This window comes from Typopeltis vanoorti, chromosome 6, assembly GCF_054136105.1.
Source record: "Typopeltis vanoorti isolate ZY-2024b chromosome 6, IOZ_Tvanoo_1.0, whole genome shotgun sequence".
Lineage (NCBI taxonomy): Eukaryota > Metazoa > Arthropoda > Arachnida > Uropygi > Thelyphonidae > Typopeltis > Typopeltis vanoorti.
The window spans coordinates 85361194-85387729 of record NC_143554.1 but is presented as its reverse complement, the minus strand read 5'-3'; the positions used below and the strand labels follow the sequence as shown (position 1 = coordinate 85387729).

General features: G+C 36.3%; 1 protein-coding gene and 1 long non-coding RNA gene across 2 annotated transcripts in view; both read left to right on the top strand.

The window, feature by feature from the left end:
• Window positions 1-24079, top strand: part of LOC150105656 (uncharacterized) — a 75817-nt gene extending 51738 nt beyond the window's left edge. Inside the window, exon 4 of the long non-coding RNA XR_016548494.1 lies at window positions 24034-24079. This is a non-coding gene — a long non-coding RNA (uncharacterized LOC150105656). The remainder of the gene's footprint in view (window positions 1-24033) is intronic.
• Window positions 19113-26536, top strand: part of LOC150105655 (serine/threonine-protein kinase 16) — a 171737-nt gene continuing 164313 nt past the window's right edge. Inside the window, exon 1 of the mRNA XM_090394976.1 lies at window positions 19113-19194. The gene's annotated coding sequence lies outside the window, so the exon portion shown is untranslated. The remainder of the gene's footprint in view (window positions 19195-26536) is intronic.

The following is a 26536-nucleotide window of genomic DNA, read 5'->3' as shown; positions in this document are numbered from 1 at the left end:
CGGCCTTAAAGCCTTAATTGCTTCGACTATAATTCCAATGATACCATCTTAAATTAGCTCTGCTTACACATTATTGAATATTAATGTCAAGTTCTTTTATGTTATCTTTATTTTTAATATGGCTCTGCCACCTGTTCACAGATTTATTTAAATAAATATCAATAAACCCGTATCGATTTTTTTTATAACATCCAACACGTTAATACAATAAACTGATATTGGAAAGTCCGTGCGGTTAGCCTAGTGGCTGTGCGCTTCGCAACCATATGCCTGGGGAAGGAGTGTCCTAGGTTCAATTCTCGTCGACGACGTGAGGAGCTTAAGGATCTTCCTCAGCCATAGCCAAGTTGGCCGGTCTTGGGCGTGGACTGCAAGGTTTTTCCCTCTTAGTTTATCTGGGGTTTTTCATTCCGCAAGCAGGCAAACCGGCCCCGTGAACACACACACACACACACACACACACACACCGATACAGTCATGGATATCGCCCTTAGGGAATGCAGCAGAGGAGTGGCGAACCAGCTGCATTATTACGCCAGTAACCCCTCATTCGGAGGGGACGTAGCCCATCCTAGACTGATGAGAAGGATAGGATAGGATAGGATATTGGAAATGCATCTGCAGATTCAAAACTAAGCTTAACATAGGTAGTCTCCATAAGGCAGTCTCTAGTTCCTAAGTGTCTCCGTAGCGCAATTGCAAGAACAAGTGGATATTACACCCTTCGATGGAAAACCTAAGTTCGATTTTCGTCGTGACGAGAAGAATCTTTATGTGAGCTTTTTTTTTCAGTTAAAGATGAGGTTACCGATCTCCTACTGGGGTAGCAGCGTTTTTCTTCCGGAAACTCGAGTCGTTGGTTTTTTTTTCATTCCGTATACAAGCAAATCGGTCATAAGAACACACGCAATGGCGTTGTGTGTGTTGATAGTAATAGTGTCTTAATGGTGGTAGTAGTTGGAAGATTAAGTAGGGGAGATAGTGATCTGTGTATGGTGTAGTCAAATTCCCACCGCCATGAAGGTGTCACGTAATAAGAAATATCTCTTATTGTCTTATTGGAATATCAGATTTATTAACACCTTCCTTAATAATTGAATTGCTCGTCTGACTGCGTTCATCTTGGATAATTTCTGTTACAGTTCTCTTCTGGCTCCTTTAATTCTGAAGAACAATTCAGATTGCTCTTCAGATGTACTTTTATTCGGTTTTTATTTTTATTTAATTAATTAATTAATATTATTATTTGTATGTATGTGTGCTGTACTCCTTACTTCATTTTATTATGTGCTTTTTTCCAGAAAAGCATAGAATAAAAGTAGCCCAGAAAAAATTTTTTTTGACTTTCGTAATTGACATTTATCTTCTATATTCAGAATATTCCTTCCACTTTTACACATAGCTTAGCATTCCTACGTTTTCAATGCTCATCTGAGTGAAGTCATTCGATGCTTTCTTGAGATATGCACTCTCTTTCATATGATGTGTCTGTTTTCAAAATTGTTTCCTTTTTATTACACAATGAAATGTATATATTTGAAAGTATGGTTCACATCTGACAATTGTTCGACGTTGATTCTTCCCCGAACTCTAGTACACGTTTTTCTTTTCGTTATGATATTAATTATTATTTTGCTGAGTACTAGGTAGTCATTTCATATTTCAAATTACTATCACATCGAAGACCAATCTGAAAGCGATATCGAGATAACTTAAGCGATTATACTCTCTCTCCAAGTGAATTTATGTACACTTTTATGTTGGAACATAGTGATTATCATTTATTTATTTATAGGCAAAAGTCCACTAAAGGTGTTATAAATTATAACAATATCAAGTAATTCGATATTCCGGAATCTTTATTACGTGTGTCGGAATTCACGTACGATTATTTTATCATATGTGGATTCAAAGATTCTAGTATACAGAACATGCAATTCTGCTATTTAACCACACAATAACGCAAAATAAGCTTAAAAATTATAGAATAAAATTTTTAGGGAACGTAATGAGATTGCGAACATTACATTCTAAATATTTTATAACATTGCGAACATTGCAAACATTTTAAAGAATAATAATTTATAATAGTTTCATTCTCAGCTCTTAAAATCCTTATAATTTCCGTGAAAGAACAAATAAAAGCTAATTATAGCCCTTTGGTTGGAAAGACCCGAGTTCGAATCCTGTCCATGAAGAGAGGAACCTTTATCAGATGTTTTCAATCAAATGGTGAGTCATCCGGTCTCATACGAAGGGGTGGAGGGTTTTATTTTCTTCTCCTGGATACTCGGATTTTCTTACTTTGAAAAACAGGCAGACCGGTCCCGTGAACACACATATCTGAAGACATAATTAGTATCCTATGTTAGTAGCATATTAGTATCCTATATGCAGATATGATACTATGAGACATAGGATACTAACTGCGAGATGGATCAGATTAGAGCCTCGCAATCTTATCTCTCTACTTTACATTATGGATGGAGATGATACTTGACAGGATAAGATTGTCAGACGATTTATGTCTGCTTGAAGGTGAACACCATCCAAAATCACTTTGTAACATACGTCAGAAGATGATAAACCTAACAGTCAGCCTCAGAAATTCGTTTTCAAAACAAATTCTAAAACCTTGTAGATCTTTATCAGAATGGGTTTTAAAATAAAGTGACGAAATCGGGACAGCGAACTCAGTGCGTCTGCAGAGTAGTGATTAATAAATGTTTTTGAAAGGGGAAAGATATTTTTTAAGCATCTGGTATACTGGATAGGTTGGAACGATTGAGCGATATCTTGATACAGAAGACAAAGAGGTCAGAACTAAAGTGCTTCCAATTTAACTTATAGTTTCTTAACTGGATGCATATAGGACGATAGAATTTTTTTTTATTTGAGTAGCACTGCCTGATTTAAATATAGATTTAATGAAGTTGTTTCCAAAGTAAGAGAAAGACATCATATGAAAAAGATTTAGATAGACCAAATAAACAGGGACAGTTAGTCAGCATACACAACGTGATGTTATCTGGTCCAGCACTTTTCTTAATAGCTAGTAAGCTTATTAGATGAGACTTGACAAGACGAGAGAAGGTAATCATATGAACAATTTAAGGAAGGCATATCTGAGGAGATTTATTAGTATATGCACTAGAGAAGTGAATATCCAGCAAAAAAAAAAAAAAAAAAAATAGCAGAGCTGTTAGAATCATTGAATGGTATAGTAGAATTCATTAGACTGGCGAATGTTTGGTTTACGAGTTAAGGATCCAAGGAAGACTAGAATAATTTGACGTCTGAGGAAGCAGATTTTTGAACTTGGGGTATATAATTTAGAATAACACAGCATTACTATACATTTACATTCAGATATGTCTGGAAAATGTTTATGAGTAAATAAATTTTCTTCCTTATTTTTTTCTTTACTGATCAATAATTTTCGATTATTAGAAAATCCATTTAGGGTAGGTATTGTTCCCAACTTTTTTCACAGGGGCAAATATGATGCTAGCTTCATTTAAAGCACTGTAAAAATGAATGCTTTGGCGATAAGCTTACCACGACCTACTAGGCCACGTCTAGATCAAAATTCTAGCAGCTACTTGTTATTATTAGCCCTCTCCCTTTTTCGGAAACAATTTTATATGTCTGGTCTGCAACAATAATCAAAGAGGAGCAGTCACATGTGTATCATCGTTTTTGTAATTTCTGCCACTTGAGGTTCCATATTAATTGTGAGGAGATCCTCTCAATAAATTGAAGACTTCATAAACATGTATGGATAAATAATCAGTCTAGTACAAGGACAACGAATCGGTATCATAATACAGTTGACATGCCAACAAATTTTTGTTTTATTTTGCAACCAAATTTTCTATACCTTTCTTGAAAAAAAAAAAGAAAAAAAAGTTGAATTCATTATTGAAGAAAACAGTACAAATGAGATAAATTGTTGCCAGCTGTATCATAAATTATGGGATCAAATGAAACTGGTATTGTTCTTTATGTCGGCAGCACTTTCAATTGTAATTATAAAATTCAAGAAAAAAACTATCAGAATATCTATCAGAATAACTATTACCTATCAGAATAATAATCTGAATAAATATATCAGAATAAATACCTATCAGATATTACCTATCAGAATAATAAGCTATTGACCCTTATTGCTACGCAAGCCTCAAGTCCACCCAGTAACACCCAGAAAAAAAAAATACCACCATGGTACTTTTCTGTGCGAGTGAGAGAATGTGCAAAGCTTAAAGAATCAGTTGGAAATTTGCCAAATAAAGGTTTCGTTCATACATGAGTGGAAGCTATTCAATAGAAATAGAGAAGAGGGTACGAAGCTTGAACAGTTTTCAGCGATACAACACATGCTAATTAAGATATGCGTACATGTCACTATAGATAATGGATTTAATAAGTTGTTGTTCACCACAAGCTTCAGCATCTGTCATTTTTGACACAGAAAAGGAAAAGGAGGAAGCGAAACTCTTGACATGTGGTTAGCTGCTCTTATATTTCCTGGAACTCAAATTGGTGTTTTTGTTATAGAGCTGAAAAACTTGCATTGTAATATTTATTCATGTTAAATTATTATTTTAAGATAAAGAGGAAGATAAAACGGCGGCATCTTGATATTTGGGCACTTATTTTCTTTGAATTAATCCAGTCTACGAAACGATTGACTACCTGATAAGGTTCTCAAATACTTAATATTGATTTAGTTGTCGTTGATTTCAAGTTCCCCAATTGAACGAATATTTCATTAATTATTATTAATTTATTCTCTGTGCATTAATTTATTAACACTGTGACTGAGCGGTGACCTCAGTAGGGTCACCGCTCAGTCACAGTGTTAATAAGTAGTCAAATTCTAAATATTCTCCTTGCATTTGTCTGGGAATGGTTGAAATCCGATGTGATGTGAGGAATTTTCTAGAACTTGTTTTTAAACAATACGAAGTTGATCCGTCTCTTCCTGCACAACAGGCAAACTGTGGATCACACGCAATTTAAAGCAGAAAAAAAAAAAAAGGTGCCTCTGCGCTCTTCTAGTCTAAGAGAGAGAGAGAGAGAGAGAGAGAGAGAGAATATTTTATTTTACCGCTTAAGAAACTCCTCCCCCCCTCTCATTTAGAGATAACTGGTGTGATTGACGTCCTTAGTAATTCATACAATTAGAATATTTCGGTTTATGAAAGTTTCTGTCATGTAATCAGGCGAAATCTCCTTTATATTATCGAAATTTTAAAATAATACTCGTTCTCACTTTTAAAAACAAGAACGAAATCATATGCTAATTAGTTTCTAGGCGCCATTTTTTTGAATTAATCTTGAATTTTTTAAAGTTCAGCTTTATATATTTAAGCGGTAGCCGGATTTATTAGATTATAATTAATGCACTTTTAATTTCAATAACAAACTACATTATAAAAAAACTATTTTTGTCATCTTATCCCATTCCTACAAAAAAAAGAAAAAAAAAAGAAAGAAAATGCAAGAATGAGGCGAAATTTTCGCATGCCGGTGTGAGATTACCATCACCACCATTATTACCCTGCTTCTTGAAAGCTTGAAGATGAAAAAATGCATTCGTGTTTAGTCTCTAAAAAAGGAAAATCGGATTATCTACGTCTCACCCCATCTATGGGTACTAAAAATATAAAATAAGTTTATAACTTTTTGTGTGTGGGTTCACATAAAAAAGCTGATTATTTATAATGTTTTTTTTTAATTATTCGAACTAACATATTTATATAATCTAAAAAAAAGCATTTACTCTGTATCTCCTGATTCACAGAGAAATTCCTCAAAGAGGAATTTCTCTGTGAATTATTACCTTAAGAACTTACAATAAATTCATGATGAGATGCCAGCAATATCTGCAGAGGAATGCCATCATATTCTGTTGTGAAATATTGATGGACAGCTTAAATGCGGTCAGTTCTCCATAATGAGCATGAACCGGACGTCAGTAAACTTTAATAAAGTGTGGAGGTGTTGACAATGAGCTATTAGTAGAACTTGGAAGAGTGGAAATGAACGAAGTTACTTAAAGAAAGAAAGAAATTAGGTGAAATATGTTGATAATTTTATTTGATTTGTTTTAATAAAGAGGCCAACTGATGCAGTTAATAGTAGTTTTAAATCTTCAATTATCCTTTTTCCTGCACAACATAATCCTCCAGCCACTTTGGCGAAATTCTGAAAAGTTTTTGAAAAAACAAAACAAAAAAAAAATTTACCACTATTCGCTAAATTCAATTCTCAGCTCTGTTTTATGCAGGTAAATCCATTTAAATCAGAGTTTACAAGGAGATAATTGAAATGTTAACCTTAAATAAACATTAAACGAACTTACATTTGAAAGGATAATCTATACAGATTTTGAAATAAGTACTGTGATATTTGACTTCTTGGTCTGTATATGAAATTCTGGGCTGCAAACTTCAAGGACAGATGGGAGAGAAGTCAATAAAGAGATGAGAAAAGACTTCTGTCATGCTAATTAGTCTAGTATTGTATAGGAGAATAAAGAAGAATATTACTTCTCTTAACTAGTCTTGCCTTGTGCATAAAGTACTTATCAAGATTATCGTGTAACTGCCAGAGAAACTGTGAACCGAGTATTAGTCGTGTCTATGAGGACTGGCACGATTGATGAATTTTCAGAAATACCGAATACAAAATTGTTTTTTTTATTACTATGCCCCTGGACGATAAATATTCTAACATCCTCATTCCTTGATGAGAGGAACCTTTAGAAGGACTTTCAACTAACAATCCGGTCTCGTATACAGAGGTGGAAGGATTTTTTCTTCCTAGAAACTCATGTTTTTTTTGTTTTTTTTTCATGCTGAAACGTACAGAACATGATGAGCACGCATGACCAAACATAATTCCGCTGGTTTCATTACCTGAATTCTTTCTTCCGTAATTCTAACCAGCCCAATCTTCTTCTTTTCATCATTTGAATACTAATTGCTGTAAAATAGTTATTTATTACGTTCATGATATATTCAGTTGTAGTTTGTACAGAAAAGTGAATATTTTATTTTGAAGATCATGCCTAAATGGGGAAAAATGTAGTTTTAGATGAGATGATATAGCAGGCGAAAAACAAGTATGCCGATTTTCACTTAAGATGATTGAATCCAGGATTGGAGAATACTGATTTTTCTTGTTAGAAATGACTTCGGTGAACCATATACAGTAACTGAAATTCACTTACGAGTTTATAAAAAAAAATAATTAATAAGTAGCATTAAAATTCATCGTGGTTTATTGCTAATATTTATTAACACACACACACACACACACACACACACACACACACACACACACACACACACACACACACACACACACACACACACACACACACACACACACACACACACACGAGCCTGTGTAGCTCAGTGGATGTGGCGTTTGCACACCACAGCGCTTGACAACACGAAGGAGGACTTCGTTTTGAATCTAGTCGTCGACTAGACGAAATTTTTCTAAGCCTTTTTTCGACGGGTTCCCGAGTTAATCGATCTCTGGTACGGGCAAGCGGATTTTTTCTCCCGGAAATTCGGGTTTTTCGTCCCGTAAACACTCAAGAAAATCAACTGTAGAGCCCACATTATTTCAGACATTAAATATATTGTGGTAGGATTAGGGACTACGAGATGGCGGCACTTGTTGAGCCGTCTCTTTTCACTACGTGCCGCTGAATTAGTGATAGCCTTGGGCCAGCTATCTCTGATTGGCTGCCAGTGGAGATTGAACTGCCCACTCAGTCTCCAAAAGTTAGATAGGGCTAAACGGCCTCGCCTACTCCCTATATACGAGAATAAAAAGACGTTAGCTGATTCTGACACACACACACACACACACACACACACACACACACACACACACACACACACACACACACACACACACACACACACACACACACACACACACACACACACACACACACACACACACACACACACACATCGACCTGTTCACGCTTTCCAAACTAGTAGGTATTGTTCATATTTGTGTACTCATATAAGCTGATATAAGCAGAAAGAAATCTATATTAATTTTCTTCCGTCCAGCTTTGATTTTTGCACCATAGTTTCTTTTATATAGAAAGACTATTATTTTTGAAATTTTGAATGTGCAGGAGTATTCAGTGGCAAATTATGCAATGCTGTTTTCTGATAAGTTCTTCCTCCCAGCCTCTGTTACCAAGTTTTATATAACATATAGCATTTGATCCTTGAAGAAGGCATTAAGCATTTGGATGAGTCATTAAATGGTCATTGCGTTAATCCTTTATATATTCGTTCATATAATAGTAACAAATTTGCTTAATTCTGTTCAGAAAAAGGCAGTAAAAAAAAAAAACAATAGATAATGATATTCTCTCATTCGGTAATGTTGTCCCTAGTATTCAGAAGCTCAGTTTCTGCTGCAGCGCTTTCTATAAATGCTTTCACAGCATTATCTGAACTTACACCTACACTATAGTTTCTTACCTTCTTTGATGCCTTGTGGATGAACTAGCGTTGAGTGAGTAGCTGAGTTAGTCTCAAACTTTTCTTCTCCCTAAATATCAGTCCATTTTTATTTTTTCTTTTAATAAAAATATATACATTATAACGTATCATCTTAAGATATTTTAATACTTTTCACAAAATGTCGTAGACTACTTTATCTTCCAAATAAAACTTAAAATATTTTAATTAATTATTTATTTGATTTTGTTATGATTATTATTATTGTTGTACCAGCAAATCTTAACATGTATTTATGAAGGTATCTTGAATATATATATATATATATATATATACTTTTCTTATAGTATATATATATACTATATATATACTCTTCACGTCTATATATATATATATAGACGTGAAGAGTGGTGAAAATTTTAACTCACTGCCAACTGTTTCTGTTCTTTTAAATCCTTGTAAAATTTTTCACCATGGACTTAAAAGAGACGGAAAGAGCTGGATTGATTTGAAATTATGAAAAGACGCAACTCAAGTTATGAAGGCATCGTAATTTTATCTATTATCTCTGTTCTGCGCCGGTTTATTTATTTTGCCGAATTTCCGGGAGGGAAAACCCTGCTTCTTTCGTATGAAACCAGATAGCGTCCCTTCATAAAAAAAACTTGTAAAGATTCTTTGTGTCCTTAGCGGAATTCGAACTTATGCCCTCCTTCCAATTGAAGGACAAATGCGTAGACGAGTCTCCGTACCTGAGTCGGTTTCGAGGATGCCCTTTGGTAGGAAAGACATGGGTTCGAATACAGTCTAGGACGCGAAGAACCTTTATCAGTGCTTTTCAACTGAAGATGAGTTAGCTGGTCTTATACGGGATAGAAGGGTTTTTTCTTCCAGAAACTCGAATTTTTAATTCCACAAAGCAAACAAACCGGGCCACCAGAACACACGCAATTAACAGACATAATACACTGGCCTCACAGCCTGAGTTGATTCGGCCGTAAATCTAAATAAGCCAAACCAAGCAAATGTGTATCCTGCGCTAAGAGCCCATTAGATGGCAACGAGAGGCCCAGTGGTGTCTCCCTTTTGTAGTGTCATTAAGTTCATATTTATTTTCATTGCGTCTTACTGTTTAAAAAACTATATATATATATATATGTTTTTTTTTTTTTTTTTTTTTTTTTTTTTAAACCAGCAATAACAGTACACTTACCGTTTATTGTATTTCGTATGAGACCACGCTAACGTACCTTCATAAAACCCTTATAGAGATTCCAACAGTAAACAGTAGTATACTGTTCATTGTTGGTATTTAAATAAAAATTCATTTAAGTAAATATAAATATTTGCATAAATAGTTAATAAATCACATGTGATATTGATTGATCATACCGATTTAATGAGTATGGTGGAATGTATAAAATTAAATATTTGAATCTCTCCCTTTTATCCTTTTATATATATATAAGAACATTTTATTATTTTGACTTTAAATGACTGCTCTGGTGGTTATTTTCGTATATTATATATGGGGAATGTTTAATTGTATATAAAACATTCATTCTACTTCTGTTTTTAATTAATTTTATTTGTTATCTTTTTTTTTTTTTTTTTAATAAAAGAATGTTTATTTGGTCATTAAGCTAAATAAAGGTGGTAAACTAAAGAAACATGGGGTATATATATATATTGCAATCGTCTACTTTCCAGCATTTTGCAAGCCCCTCCGTAGCGTAATTGGAAGAACGACGGTACATTGTGCCCTTCGATTGGAGTAGGCTTAAGTTCGATTCTCATCGCGACGGGAGAAATCTTTATTTGGATGATTTCAATTGGAGGTGAGTTAGCCGATCTCATACGGATGTAGCAGGGTTTTTTCTCCAGGAAACTCGGGTTTTTCATCCCGCATACAGACAAATTGGCCCTTCAGAACACACGCAATTTACAGACATAGAATACCAGTTGTGGTGGTGGGCGGTAGATGGCATTGATTCGCAGTAGAGGTTCGGTGTAGTGGTTGAGACAGTTGTAGGTGTCCTCCCGCGATGAGTCTTCGGACTCCTTGGAGGTGTCAGGAATAATAATAATAACAATGATATATATTTTCCTGTCTTTTTTTCATTTTTTTACACAGTTAAATAATAGTCTAGTGAAAATCGTTTAATTTTCAAAAATGATGTTACATAATCTTCCCAAATGGATGCCAGTTTTGAAATCAGATCGCAAACATTCGCTCAAATCATGTAGCATATCGCATTGTGTTCTCGAGTATAATCTGATTGCAGAATCTGTATTTCCATTGATGGTCGTGCTGATCTAAATGTGGTGCTTCCCCTCCATATCAGCTAACCATCGAAAACCTGTTAAATAAATTATATTATTTTGAGACTAGACGAAAAAAGAAAGATGAAGAGATGGTGATTATGGGTGTACTATTTTGCTTGGAGAATGTTTTTTCGGGTGAGGTTTTTTTTTTATTATTATCTGAGAATAACTGATTTACTTAAATAAAGCAACTAAATACGCTTAAATCCTAGGAAAGATATTTAGCATTACAAGCAAATAAGCCTCATTATACTATTTAAAGGTAATCAAAATAACAAAATACAATTAAATAATAATCACGTTAGTTTAGTTAGTATTTAATAATTATTCAAGTACGTGGGCTACCGGATGAACTGTTGAGTATTTCCTCAAATAGTTAAATTACCCTTATTTTTATTTTTAGTTTTAAGGGTATCTAAAACTTTATGATAATACCACCTGGATAAATGACTTTATTCAGACAAATAATTGTCTAAATTTAATTGTATCCAGATATGATTAAATCATAAATTTTTATAACTTAAGTTCATGGAAAATTATCATTATTACTATTATCATCATAACTTTTTATCATTACTATCATAAGTATTACAACTGATTATCATTATCATTATCATTATCATTATCATTATTATCGTAACTTGTTATTATCATTATTATCACCAAGACTTTTATCATTATTGTCATATCATTTTCATTATTCATATCATCCTAACGTTTATCATTATCACCATAATTATCATCCTAACATTATCATCATCATCATAATTCTTATAATTACATTATTATTATTATCATCATCATGATCACTATTATCATAACTTTTTATCATTATTACTTTATAACTTTACAGAGTGATTTTCATGGCAGAACTCTAGTTTTATCTTATACTTATTATTATTTATTTATTTTATTTATCTATTTTTATTTTTTTTTATTTTTTGGAGAAACTTAACCAATAATTCATTAAGCTCTTTTCACTTTCCTTGAGAACGGTAGTTGACCCCACAGTTTATCTATTCTTTTCATCTCTTTCTCTCTCTAACCTTATATAGGCATGCGTTTTGTAGATAATAACAACAGGACACACATAAAGAGACACACCTTTGGCAACTGTCGAAAATTACCAAAAGATTGAGGCTATATAATGCAAGTAGTATAGGATTACTACTTTGAAACCAATTCATGCATCTGTTTCCCCACCCTTCGCGAATAACTGTCGATAAATATCCCCACGCCATCATCCTGAGTTAATAGTCCGTCCTGCTGACATCCCACAGTCCAGTACGTTAAGATTGTCGTCTGTAGTTGTGGATAGACACTGATTTTTCTTAATCAAGATGAAGACATTACAGTGGGAGTTCTTAAATCGTATGTCCTCCCCTCCCAAATCTTACCACTTCCCAATTATTTGTGGAATGTTTCCACGACTTCCTACATTCTTCTGCGGCTTCTACATTCATGAGTACAGTTTTATGATGCGCGGAACAAGTGACCCGGCAAAGCTACCTCGAAAAACAAACATGGATGTCTAATCTAACGACTTTGGTGCCGCCAGGATGCATAATAAGCTGGGAAAAGGGGATAGAACCGTATTTTTCTTTAGATATCTTTACAAAAACTGGGCGTTTTATCTGCACACGTGACACAATCCGGTTTTACAAGTGCACGAAGAGAACCGGAGGGATAAAATGTAGTATAGCTAAGTAATGCGAGAGTACCTGAGGTGGTCACCCCCCCCCCCCCGTTTTCTTAAGCGTCTTCGACATCAGCACGTAAGTCACAGGTCACTGACTCTACTAACCTCCACCCGCTGTAAAGGTTATGATGACAACGGCTGGTGGCCTCATTGCTATCGCCATGATGTCTCTTTTGGATCGATTTTTGGATTGGCGCTTAAAGAGCTTGGTAGCTATCATACTGCATAAATGGAGTTTGGTCTGGTTGCAATTACAACCGACGGAATTGCCATTATGTTCATATTTCAAGAAGAAAATAATAAAAATTAAATTTCTTTTTTGTAAGTCAGTTTACAAACATGTCAAACAATCAACAAACCATCTGATGCATCTCATTATCTCAAGCGGAAGGTTATAGAGAGCTTGTGAGAAAGAAGAAATAAATGCCATTCGAACTGTCGGTATCATTTTTTGCTACAAGCTGTTCGAGTCAATATATTATGCAGAGAAGGTGTATGTAACATACACACGATATATAAAGTCTGATGAAGAAATATAGATGAATAATATCGTGCAGCTTGTTATTGCTATTATCAGCATTAAATGATATATTTACGTTATCTTTTCTTTTTACTTATCCTCCCCATTTTATAGTTATGACATATTCAAATAAGCCATACTATAATCTATAATGCTTAAAAAAAAAAGTTAATATCAAGTAACTTCAGTAAGAGGAAGTAACGTAAGATTACAATTAAGTTCGATCCGAACATGATTGTTGGGCCATCTAGCGGTCTAAAAGCTATTCAAACATTAACACTGAAAAATATAGTACAATACGAGATGCCTGCCTGCGTAGCTTTTTAAAATCCATAGTAGAAAAGATATCTTTGGTCTTATATGTTCGGTTCTAGTCATCAAAAAGATCAATTTTTTTAGACCTTTTTACCACTTTCCTGAGATAGAAAACTCAACTTTTTTACCTCGCAAGAATTCACACTATATTTCCATAATAGTGCTAGTTAGAATTAGGAAATTGAGATGTTGGCAATCATTGGCGCACTTAGAGGGGGAGGGACTCTGTCTCCCCTCCAAAGAAAAAGGAAAAAAACACAAGAAACATTTCCAGAATCTTTTCCTAATTAAAATTCATTTTTTATTTATGTTGTGTGGTGTCTTCTATTTCTGTACTACTTATGAATTAACGATCTTTGCAGATGCTCGGTCATAGGTCGTATGTGATGCGTAGTGTGTATTCTCAAATCCTCTACTCAACTCGGCTCTTCCCTTTCCCGCAAGATTAAATCCTGAGTGCGCTACTGTTGGCAGTTGTCTTCTGTATTCTTTTTTCTTTTGGTCTATGCACAGCAGTAAAGATCAGCAGCTAGATCTGACGAATCTTACGGCGATGATGAATGTGGAAACCATAAAATAAATAAATAAATAAATAAATCAGCTAACGCCTTTTATTCCCTTATGTTAACTGTTAACTTCTGTGGAAGATGGAATGAGCCCTTGGCTCTTTATCCCTTTATCTCTATTTTACTTGAGTTTAGGGGTTGTTGTGTGGGCTCTTTGTGAGCTTTTGTGTTGGTTTTTACTTTAAGATGGCTTTCGGTCTTCTGTGTTTGAAGTGGTCTGTTGGGCTGTGGTTTGATGCCTGTCTTAGTAATTGGTTCTGGTGGTTTTCTGTTATTGCGAAGAATTTTTCTGCGACGTTTTTCATGAGTGTCTTGATGCTTGGTAGTTTAGTATCGCAATGATTATTCCCTTATACTTTGACCTTTGAACTTAATTGGTTGATGGACTGAGTCCTTGATTCTTTATCCCTTCATCTGGATTTTAGTTTGTGGGTGATGAGATTATTGTGAGTAATTTACCCGCTCATTGTGAGCATTGAGGCTGTATCAGCTTTCTCTTGCGATGGAGGATTTCGGTTTTTTATGTTTGAAACGATCTCAGGGCTTGTAGTCCGCTGCTTATCGAATTAGCTGATTTGGGCGATTATCCGTGATTGTGAAGAATTTCTCTGCCATGCCTGTCATGTAGGTCTTAATATCTGGAAGATTGGCTTCTTGATGTAACTGGATGTTTCTGATGAACCATCGGGCATTAAATGCCATTCTTAGGCATTTATTCTGTATTATCTGAAGTTTGTTGATGTTGCTTTTAGTTGTGTGACCCCACGTTGGAGAGGCGTAAGTTAGTTGCGGTCTGATTACCGATTTGAAAAGGAGGATTTTGTTGTTTATGCTTAGGAAGCTGTTCTTATTCAAAAGTGGATATAGCTGTGCTATAGTCTGACTTGCCTTAGTGGCAACACTATCCATATGTGACTTGAAGTTTAGACGTCTATCAAGATGAATTCCCAGATATTTGGTAGAATTGCGCCAAGGGATGATTTTACCAAACATTTGTATGCTTGTATTCGGTTCTGCTTTACATCTGGTGAAAAGTACTGCAGAGCTTTTGTTTGGATTAATTGCGATACCCCACTTGGTGTACCAATCCTCCAATTCATTGAATGCTCTCTGCAGCTTGATTGTGGCCAGGTGTGGACGGAGGGATCTGGCTATCATGATTGTGTCATCGGCATATAGAACGGTGATAGCTGGGGACAGTTTGGAGAGCTCTGCCATGTATATGGAGAAGAGTAGGGGAGATAGCAGAGAGCCTTGAGGGACTCCGGCCGTGATTCTCCTCTCTGTGGATCTGACACCGCTGAGTTTTATTTTAAATTTTCTGTTATTTAGATATGATTTGATAAGTAGAACTAGTGATAATGGAATACCAACTTCGTGTAGTTTAAAAATTAGTCCATGATACCACACTATATCCAATGCCTGAGTGATGTCGACGAAAACTGCGCCAGAGTGTTGGTGCCATTCATACCCTTGGGTTATATGTTCGACAACTCTGTAAATTTGTAGCGTAGTGGAGTGATATTTCCTAAAGCCGAATTGTTCATCTTGAATGACATGGTTGATATCTGTTGCCTCTTGAACCCGTGTGAGAATAGCACGTTCGGCTGTCTTACCTATGCATGAAAGAAGGCTGATTGGTCTGTAATTTTCAGGAAACTGTGTATTTTTTCCAGGTTTGGGAATTAGGAAAACGTCGGCAATTTTCCATCACTCTGGGAAATAATTTAGCCGGAGGATGGCATTAATGATGGCTACCAGATGCATAACCCCTTTGTGGAGAAGTAGCTTGAGCACTTTGTTTGTTATTCCATCTAAACCCGGAGCCTTTTTGTTATTTAGTTTTTAAATCTCATATATTTCTGTTGGTGATACGGATTTGTTGTTGGATTGGAGTGAGGCGCATTTTGAGTTATTTTACACACTTGGGTGTGAATTTTACTTATGAAATTTATATCTGTATTGAAATAATTGGGGCTGCATTGTTTTTCTAAGCTGTCAGCAAATGCTTCAGCTTTTCCTTGTCGTTGTAGACAACATTAGATTCACCTTGGATTGGAAGAAATGTAAAACGCTTTAAACGGAGTGATTTCATCATTTTCCATATTGATTAATCCTCTGTGTTTAATTGGTGAATTTTGTTATTCCAGAGTTGGTTACGGTGGTCCTTTACGGCATATCGAACCTGGTTTGTTGCTCTATTGACTGCTTGTTTATCCGCTGGGTCCATTGTTCTCTGATATTGTCTTCTTAATCTGTTTTTCTCTTGGATAAGACGTTTTATATCCTCTGGGCGTTTATTTGATGGTGTACATTTGGTTATATTTGTTACCTGGTTATAGCTGTCAGTAGTTGTTTTTCAAGAGTTTTCACTGCTTTTTCTATATCTTCGGCAGATGTTATATGCAGTATTAAACCAAGGTTTTCCTGGAAGACTGAGGGAAGTTGTTTTCAATTTATAAATGTGGTAGTGTTTTCCGTTAAATCTTGTATGGTGCCTAGTTGTAATATGATTGGGGTTATGATCAAAACTTAAGTCGTTGATTGCTTGTATCTGATAGCTGTGCGCTATGTTTTTTAATATAGCTATATCTAGTACATCAGGACGTCCGGTTCTCCGTAACGTGTAGGTTCAGTGGGTCTTATTACTGTTATATTTCTTGAAGTGGTGTAAGAGTTGAGTATTCTTCCGTTAATATTTAAGTTTCTGCTGTTCCAGACTGAATGTTTGACATTAAAATCTCCGGCTATAATCACTGCTGTGCTTGTATTTAGTATCACATCTAAGTCAGATTCAAGGAGTTTTTTTATTTGGGGGTTGTAGGCTGCATATATCGTAATGCTGCTTGTGTTTTCCATATGTATTTCTATTCCTGTAGTTTCCATGTGTTCTGTTTGGGGTTCGGCTATTGAATTATATTTTGTTTCTTTTCACAGTGCCTCCACCTCTAGCAAAGCATCTGTCTGTATGGTAAGTGCTATAACCGTTGATTCTGATTTTGTCACTTGGACGAAAATGTGATTCATTTATGAGGGTGACGTTTGCTTGGGTTTCTGCTGCAAACTCCTGCAGCTCCTGTAATTTGATAGATAAACCATTTGCGTTCCATGAAACAATTTGTAACGATTTCGGTATTCTTTTAGACTTATCCATTAAGAATTCCCATAAGGAGTGATTGTGTGTGCCTTAAGATGATATCCTTGGCTTCTTGAGTTGGGTTGGTTTGTCGGAGTTCAGCAAGCATTTCACCTAAGTGGCTTGTTATGTTCAGTAGGATAGGTTTGTTGTGACTGATTTGGTTTTGGGTCTTTTTGGAAGGTTGATCTTGTAACTTCAGCATACGATCTTCCATCCGTTGTGGAGACTATGGTTTGATGGGAGGACGCTTGTTCTTGAAGAGGTTTACTGGTTTTGAGTTATATCTTTTGGTTTTGGGGAAATGCTATACAGCCCCTATAGTTTGCAGGGTGTGGTCCTCCGCAGTTTGCACACTTTGCTGGAAGTGTGCGGGTTTTTGGCATTCATTTGATGCGTGTTTGCCACCACATTTCACGCAACGAAATTCAGCCTTGCAGCATCGTTGTGCATGCCCAATCTTCTGGCATCTATGACACTGGGTTCTAGTTGATTTATGTTTCAATGACTCAACTTTTATGACTAGATTACAGATGGTTTGGAGATTGTATATATGTTTTTGGTCTTTACTTATTTCACCAGAATTAGGGGATAGGGTGTTTTATCAGCTCTCCGCATTCAGCTGACTTTAATTGGGCTAAATCCCTTAAATTGGAGGTTTGCAGTGAGGTCTTCTATTTGTAATGTTTCAGTTACTCCCCTTAATACCACTTTTAGATTTTTCCCACTGTTGAGTGCAAAAGTGTGGTATGGCAGGTTGTTGCTGTTGTCTAGAAGTTTGGTTATTTTTCTGTAGTCTGACTACGTTTTAGGTTGTATCCCTTCTTCTGTGTATGAAGGTGATATCTGAAGATTTCAGTGCGGATGCAACGGACGTCCAGTACTCCTTTGCCCTTAGGACGACTGGGGTACCTTTTCTTTAAGTTCATTATCTGGTTCTATCTCCATTGTTTTGGGTGTATCTGCAGTAGAAGAGATTTTCCTTTTCTTTTTGACCGTTTGGAATTCTGTATTGGTTTCCGAAAACTGCTGAGTATTATCTAGGGATGCAGCATCCTCTATATTCGTGGATGTCCTAATTCTGGTTCAATCAACATACTTCCATCATTTAAATCATCCATCCTATCCTCTGTGACTGCTGTAGGGGGGGGGAATGTATCTAACAGCTTTACATTCCCTGGTCAGTTGTCGCTCAATAGTTTTCCTAATCTTAGAAATTCTCTGTAAACTTCTTCGAATATGCTTTCATTGAGAGGTTTTGACATGTCTGATAGGAGGTAATAATGCTGTTAGAATAAAGTTTGAGAAATGGGTTCTAGAGCCCAATGTAAATATCCCATAGATCAAATCGATCTACCAGCATAGGTAGCAAAATTTTGCACTTAAAAGTTTTCTGAACAAAACTGCTTACCAAAAAACTTCATTTATACATACTTTTGCTACTTGATTCCGAATCTAAACCAAAACTCAACAGACATTATTCATCAAACTAAATGATATTACAATCACTAGGCTTTATACAACTCAGCTAATCCTAATATTTACTCCTAATCCGCGATAGCTACCTGGAATCAAAACAGAAACCATCATATCGTAATCACAACACTAACAAGCAAGCCGCCAGAATCATTCAAAAACTCAATTCCCTTATAGGGAGTAGGCGAGGCCTTTATACCCTATCTAGATTTTGGAGACTGAGTGGGTAGTTCAATCTCCACCGGTAGCCAATCAGAGATAGCTGGCCCATGTCTATCACTAATTATAGCAGCCACGCCACCGACGAAGAGGCTGCAAACAAGTGCTGCCATCTCTTGGTACCTAACCCTAACATGATATGTCACTGTCTGAAATAATGTGGGTACTACGGTCGATTTTCTTGAGTTTACGGGATGAAAAACCCAAGTTTCCGGGAGGAAAAACCCGCTTGCCCATGCCAGAGATCGACTAACTCGGGAACCGGTCGAAGAAAGGCTTAGAAAAAGTTCCTCCAGTCGGCGACTAGACTTGAACCTAGGTCTAACTTCGAGCGGCCAAGCGTAGAGGACGCAAGCGTCACTTCCACTAAGCTACACAGGCCTACTTCAACATGGACAAAGAGTGTCGCATTCTCCATCTGGAGGAACAATAAGGTATACATGATTTATTTTACTTTATTTTTTATCAGTAAGAGCCTACACAGCTTCATTTGGCATCTATAACTATTTTTTTTAAAAAAGGACAGTAATTGATCATTATAGTTTTATAGTAGCAAAATGGTGTTTACTTTCGAAACTTAGTTCGAAAGTGATCAAGTGCTTAACAGAATGCAACATTTGGCATGGACGTTGTCCTGGAATTGCAAAGAATCCAAAAGAATCCAAAAATTATATTTGCCTTTTATTAATGCTTTTGCTTTCACTGGTCTGACAACTGTCCTGAACAGTCGATCCTCGCAATCCTGTAAGGATCAACTGTTCAGTATACTGTGAGGTAACATCTTTTGTTAATACCATTGAATTTAACGAAAGTTTTTTTATACTTAAGTCTCACTCAGTGCCCAAAAAATCACTTTAAAAAAATTGCAGATTTAAAGATGAGACTCTAATGAGAAGAGAGTTTCACCTTGAGTAGGTTTCTGCTTGGTCTGTGATGAACAGGTCAGAAGAGTGTTGTTAGACCAGTGAAACCTTAATCTTAAGCACTGATAAAAGGCGAATATATGGCTTCTTGAGCAAAGTTCGTGTTTATTTAATAGTGCTCTCATGTCGAAGGATGTATTTTCAGGTGCTCTCTGCCACTTTTACATTTGAAAAGAAATTATTATTTGAGAGCTTGGCTTTAAAACAGCAATGGATATTACGTATCCTTTATTTTAGAAATTTATTAAATGTAGAAATACTTTAACAACTCTTATTTCTCAAGTGAAACTGTTTTTAACCCTTTTCTACAATCAGTAAGCAGCTCATCACCGATATTTCAGTCTGGGAATGCCGACGCTTTCTTGTCTTCGGTAACATGACTGCAGCAGATAACTTCCGCGTGTTTCGGAATATATATATATATATATATATATATATATATATATATATATATATATATATATATATATATATATATATATATATGATGTTGATGCTGAACAGCCTATTTTTCTACCCACTGCAGGGTGAAGGTCTCTCCCATTGAGGGAGGTTTGGGTCTACTACTCCCATGGTGACCCAGTCCATCTTGGGAGAGTGTATCTATACTTAGATGAGTGAATGTATGAAGGTGGAAGACAATCACAAACATCCATGCCTACTCGGGATTCGAACCCGCCTCTTTGCTGGATATATATATAAACGTAAAGATCGGGTAGGAGAAATTATCCTCTTAATGCAAGAAATTTTTTAGTTTTACCATGTATGAATTTCTAGACTATGTCTCTACTAGATTTACAGTGACTGGAATATTGCCAATATTTATGTTGCTGTTTCTCTAAAATTTGGCATTGTAATATGTATATCGTTATAATTCCAATGGATTAATTGTGATTTTTATATGATGTAGGGCGAATATCTTTTTTGTCAGTCACACACCTCTAGTCAAATACAGACTGTCTTCGACTTTGTATGATTTAAATTCCTCAAAGTTTACTAATCCCTCACCTGTGCTGTGTGCACACATAGGAAGGGAAACATGATAAAAACATTTTTACCACCTGCCTCTGCACAAACTCAACTTCGAAAAGTTCTAAATATGCGACAGGACACGTTATTACTTGTTATACAATGTTTTCAAAGATAATTATCAGATAAGCACCCGATATATTTTTTCTTTATAATTTTAATTTTCATCTCTAAATCAATTTTGGTGCTTTTATGCATACGTTCACTTTTTCAGTAACCCTTTTTCCAGCATGATTGTATTCTACTCCAGCACACGACAACACTACAAATTACGAAAATGTAAATTTGTTGATTTTGGATGGGCGGTAGGTGCCATTGTGTGTAGTTGGAGGATTAAGTAGGGATGTGACAAGTTGTGTGTTGAGGAATAGAGTGTCCCTCCTACAACGAGTCCTTGGACTCCCTAGAGGTGTCAGAAACACTGTAATAATAGTAATAGTAATAATAATCGCATGAATAAAAATACAACAAAAATAAGAATAAAAACACAGCACATCCGTATTCAATAGCAAGTAAGGCGCACGCATTGATTGTCTGCCGTGCGGACGCTGTTAAGTGACGTGCGAGTAACGTACGCGCAGTGACGTATTCAGGTATTTCTCGCCCCTAGGCGGCCCGCAGAAAGTGCCGCCCCCCCATATTTAATGAACATGTTGATTTACATGCATAACCTATTTAAATCGTAAATTCGTAATATAAATATAATTACAAAATTGAGAGTCCGGAAATTTCCGCCGCCCCTCAAAATTTTCCGCTCTCTAGTCCCGGACCCATACGGGCTTATACCTAAATAGGGCACTGCGTACGCGCAGTAAATATTTTTATAATTCGAATTATTTTCATAGCTCTTTCTCGGGGTAATTTGTATGTCTGAATTTACGTAAGTCGGAGATTGCCTGTATTACAAAAAAAGCACCTTATTAGAAATAAAGAAAAAAAGTTCAAATTGGTTAAAACTGACATAAAGAAGATATACCATTTTGTGCTGTTATTCCAGATAGTCTGTAGTACTGATTATCTAAAATGCAAATCATTTCTAAATTTTATTGATTACCTCCTCTATTTTAAGATTTTATTATTACCGTCTTTCCCGAAAATAAGACCTAACCGAAAAATAAGCCCTAGCATGATTTTTCAATGCTCGTAATATAAGCCCTACCCCGAAAATAAGCTCCAGTTAAGATCGTTGCAACACACACGACGGATGTATTGAATTATACAATAATAATATTAATATATAATTAAATATAAATAAATAATATTATTGACATTAATACTTAAAATAAATGATAATATAAATTATAATTAAGTATTTGTAAATACCCTAGCGGGCGCCTTTGGACGAGAGGTAAACGCCTATGTAAACAGATGAACTCGAGACTTATTGCCGAATGACCAATCGGAGTACAGACACAACGCACGAATAACGCGCGCACTTGATAACGAACGGACGTGGATGTGTTTAATACGAATCTTCATAATTCAATACGTCGTGTGTTGTAACGGACGTACTTAATGCACTCGTGTGAAATAAAGAAACGTTTTCTGAATTTTGGTGCCTGCAATTTTTCGTCGCTTTTGTGTGGACTATCATTCTTAACTGTCATCATTTTTGTTGCCACTCTTGTCTCGTAAGTCTTCAATTAACACTTGATTTAATGGTAGATTTAAAGGAAATAATATTTTGACCCCCAGACAAGATGAGAGCAAAAAGGAAGAGCTATTCTGTCGAGTACAAGAAAGGAATCTTGGAGGACTCCCGGGGCAAGAATCTTACGGCTTTCTGAAAAGAGAAGAAGTTAGATCTCCGAATGGTCCGAAAATGGCGAGCAGAATACGATAACCTCAGTCAACAAGTGGACGAGGGAAATGCTAAGAAGCGCAAAGTGTGGATCAGGTCGGCAACCATTATTTCCTGAGCTGGAAGACATCATCTGTGAATGGATTGCTGACAGGAGAGCAAAGATTTTGGTTGTGTGCAGGGCTGATATTCAACCATTTGCCCTTGCAATGGCACAACAGTTAGAAATATCCCCAGAAGAATTCAAAGCATCACAACACTGGTTGGATGGCTTCCATTAGCGACATGAACTGTCAACAAGAACATTGACAACACTGTTCAAGCTGGAAGATACTGAAGTTATTAAACATGCACTTGCCTTCAAGTCCTTTGTTGATGGCATCGACTTTTCTAAATACCAACACTTCAACATGATTGCTATGGATGAAACTGCAGTGTTTATGGGCCAAAAATCTCAAACCACAATTGATCAGAGGGGGTGCCTCGTCAATCTACATTCCCTCCACTGGTTACGAAAGTGCACCTGTTACCTGTATTTTGGCAGTTGGTCTGGATGGAAAGAAAGCTCCACCTGTAATCATCACTAAGGGCAAGAAAGATAAGATTGAGCGTGTTTCAGGCATTTATGTTCTTGAAACCGAAAAAGCCTGGTGCACACAAGCGGTTATAAGGAAATAGGTCGATTTAATGCTGCCACTTGTTTTGCGAGGTGGCCAAGGAGGTCTGCTAGTCTGGGATTCAGCCAGCACTCATCACCGCGCTAAAGACATGAAGAACTTCCTTGCAGAGAGATCAAATAATGATTCCCGCAGGAATGACTGCTATTTCCAGACTCTTGATATTGCAATAAACAAGCCATTCAAGAACCATTTGCGCATGGAAATCAATGACCACATTCAAAATAGGATGGAAAGAAATCGGCGTGGAAACTTTGGAAATCCTAGCCTGCAAGAGATCGTGACTTGGGTGAAGAATTCATGGGATAAAATCACTGACAGCTGTGTTGCCAATGCAGTACGAGCAGGTTACATGGACAAGAAATGCTCATTTAAGGGAGAGCTCTATTACTGGACATGAGAAATTGGGATCAATGGTTCTACAGGAAATGGAGTCCCAAGAAATTCAGGCCGGAATTCGGAGTTTGGAGAGTTATGACATGTTCCAGAAGAAGATGACATGACTGCATTTGAATAAATGTAGATTTTTGTACATGAATAAATGAATAAATGTAGATTTTTGTACATGAATAAATGAATAAATGTAGATTGTTGTACATGAAAAAATAAGACATCCCCTGAAAATAAGCCTTAATTCATCTTTTGGAGCAAAAATTAATATAAGACCCGGTCTTATTTTCGAGGAAATACGGTATTAGCATTATATTATTATAATTTTATATAATTATAATTATAAATATAAAATTATAATTTTATCATTATATTTTATTATTTTATTAGTATTATAGGCTTTTGCCTTTGTTGACTCAAGCAAATGATATTCCCCATTATTTGTATTTTCAGTTTTAGAGTAAGGACTATCTTGCCCTTAGAATGAACCTAATTGTCAGCACCCAGTCAAAGGATCGTGGCATTCTCCCATACTTGCACTTTTTTCTTTTTCTTTTTTGTGTTTGTTTTTGTGAATTCTATCCAAGAAACACTGTTACCGATAATACATTAGTACTAGTACTATGTGTAAGTTATGGTCAAGGTAATTCGGAAATCCTTACATTTTCCCAGCCACTTCAAACCTTCAATAAGTAATTTAGTCACGTCATTTATTTATTTTTATTTATTATCTCACACACACACACACACACACACACACACACACACACACACACACACACACACACACACACACACACACATATATATATATATATATATATATATAGTTCATATTTGATCCATTCACAGCTATTCCAGGAAAATCACGATTTTAATAAAAAAGAAAGAAAGAAGAAAACAGCATATGGGTGAATAGATTATATATTTACATCCAAAATTAAATCTCATGCAACTACCTTCCTGGTTGGCTAAGGAGATATCTCTTTTCTCTCTCTCTCTCTCTCTCTCTCTCTAGCCAACAGGTTTAGAATCGAATTCCACCATGGCATGGTTGCAGTGAAAGTTTTTCATGCAGATGATTTTGATTGCTCAGTATGAGACTTACATAAGGACCACCTGCTTATTTTTAGGTGAGAAATGGCTTGAAAAGATTTGATTATTAATATCAAATCACAAATTTAAATGCATTCGTATTCCCTCAGCGGAAAAAACTTACCACGGAAGGATAACTGAAGTTGGTATTACCCAACAAAATCTCGACACGATCCCTTGCTCCACTTATGATCAAGCGCGCGCGCACGCACACACACACACACACACACACACACACACACACACACACACACACACACACACACACACACACACACACACACACACACACACACACACACACACATCGGCAACTGAATTAGAAACATTTATGCAGATGTGTGTAAACTCACTTACTCAGCGCATATGCAAAATACTTGGTCACGTGCGTGTTCTAGGCAACTACTTAAGAATGTTGCTGGGTCAGTAGATATCCCAGGTGTTTAAATGTGGAAAATTAATCAACATTGCTTGCCTAAGAGGCGTAACTGATCTTAAGACAGTCTGTCAGGAACGAGATCACCGTCGTCTGAGAAAGCTTATGTGGACAAATAGAATTTTCTGTGTGCAACAGTTGACCAAAGCATTTAATGAAGGCTGTTCCCTACCCATATCTCACTGAACTATGTGCAGGGAATTAAAGGTGATTGGTATTAGTAGTCGCATGCCTCTACAGAAACCACTGATTTCTATGAAGAACCAGATATTCGTCTATAGTGGTGCCAGGAACATCGTGACTGGACACTGGAAGAATGGAAAGTCATGTGGTTCTACGAGTCACGGTATACCTTGTTCTATCCGACGGTAGGCAGAGAGGTTGATGGAAGCCCATGAACCAACCCAGCTTGGCTTGTAAGCAGAACTCATGGTTCTGAATGGTGGTGTTGTGGTGTGAGGCATGTTCTGTTGGTACGAAATGGGTCCCCTGATGTACTTGGAAAGTTGGGTGTCCTCCAGGAAGGAATATGTGAACATTGTTGTATCAAATGCATCCTGCAGTGTTGACTTTTTATTCAGCAGGTGACAGTTGTTTCATGGACTACAATGCTACTGTCCATCATGCAAGAAATATTCACCAGTTGTTCAGCAAGCATGACAGCGACTTTCAACATCTTCCCTGGCAACCACAAAGCCTGAATTTGAATCCCATTTAGAATGCATGGAATATGTTAAAAAACAGATCAGGGATCAAAGTCCTCTTACATTTACAATATAAACATAGATTTCATCTATGTTTATATTGTAAACATAGATGCAATCCAACATCTTGTTGGATTGCATCTATGTTTCATCTGCCATATAGCTGGAAAGTCAGGTGTCCTCCAAGGAATATCTGAACATTGTTGCCTATCAAGTCCATCCTGCAATGTTGACTTTTTATTCAGCAGGTGACAGTTGTTTTATGGATGAGAGTGTTACTGTCCATTGCATAAGAATTGTTCAGCAGTGGTTCAGCAAGCATGGAGGCAACTTCTACCATTTTCCCTTGCCTTCATAAATACCGGATCTGAATCCCATTAAGAATGTATGGGATATGTTAAAAAACAGATCTGGGAGCAACGTCCTCTTCCATCAAATCTGAGCCAGTTAAAGGACTGTCAGTGAATGCCTGATATGTTGTAGACGTAGATGCAATTCAACACCTTGTGGAATCTATGGCAAACTGCATGTGCTGTAATTCTGGCTAAAGGAGGTCCAACATGGTATTAAGTTGGTGTTATCCAGTGTGTGTATCTTTGCCTGTGTAACCATGTGGAAGGAACATTTGCATTCAGCTGCATGAAAAAAGAGCGGTCTAAGTTCGATTCTAGTCGTCAACTAGAAGAATTTTCTAACCCTTTCTTCCACCTGTTCCCGAGTT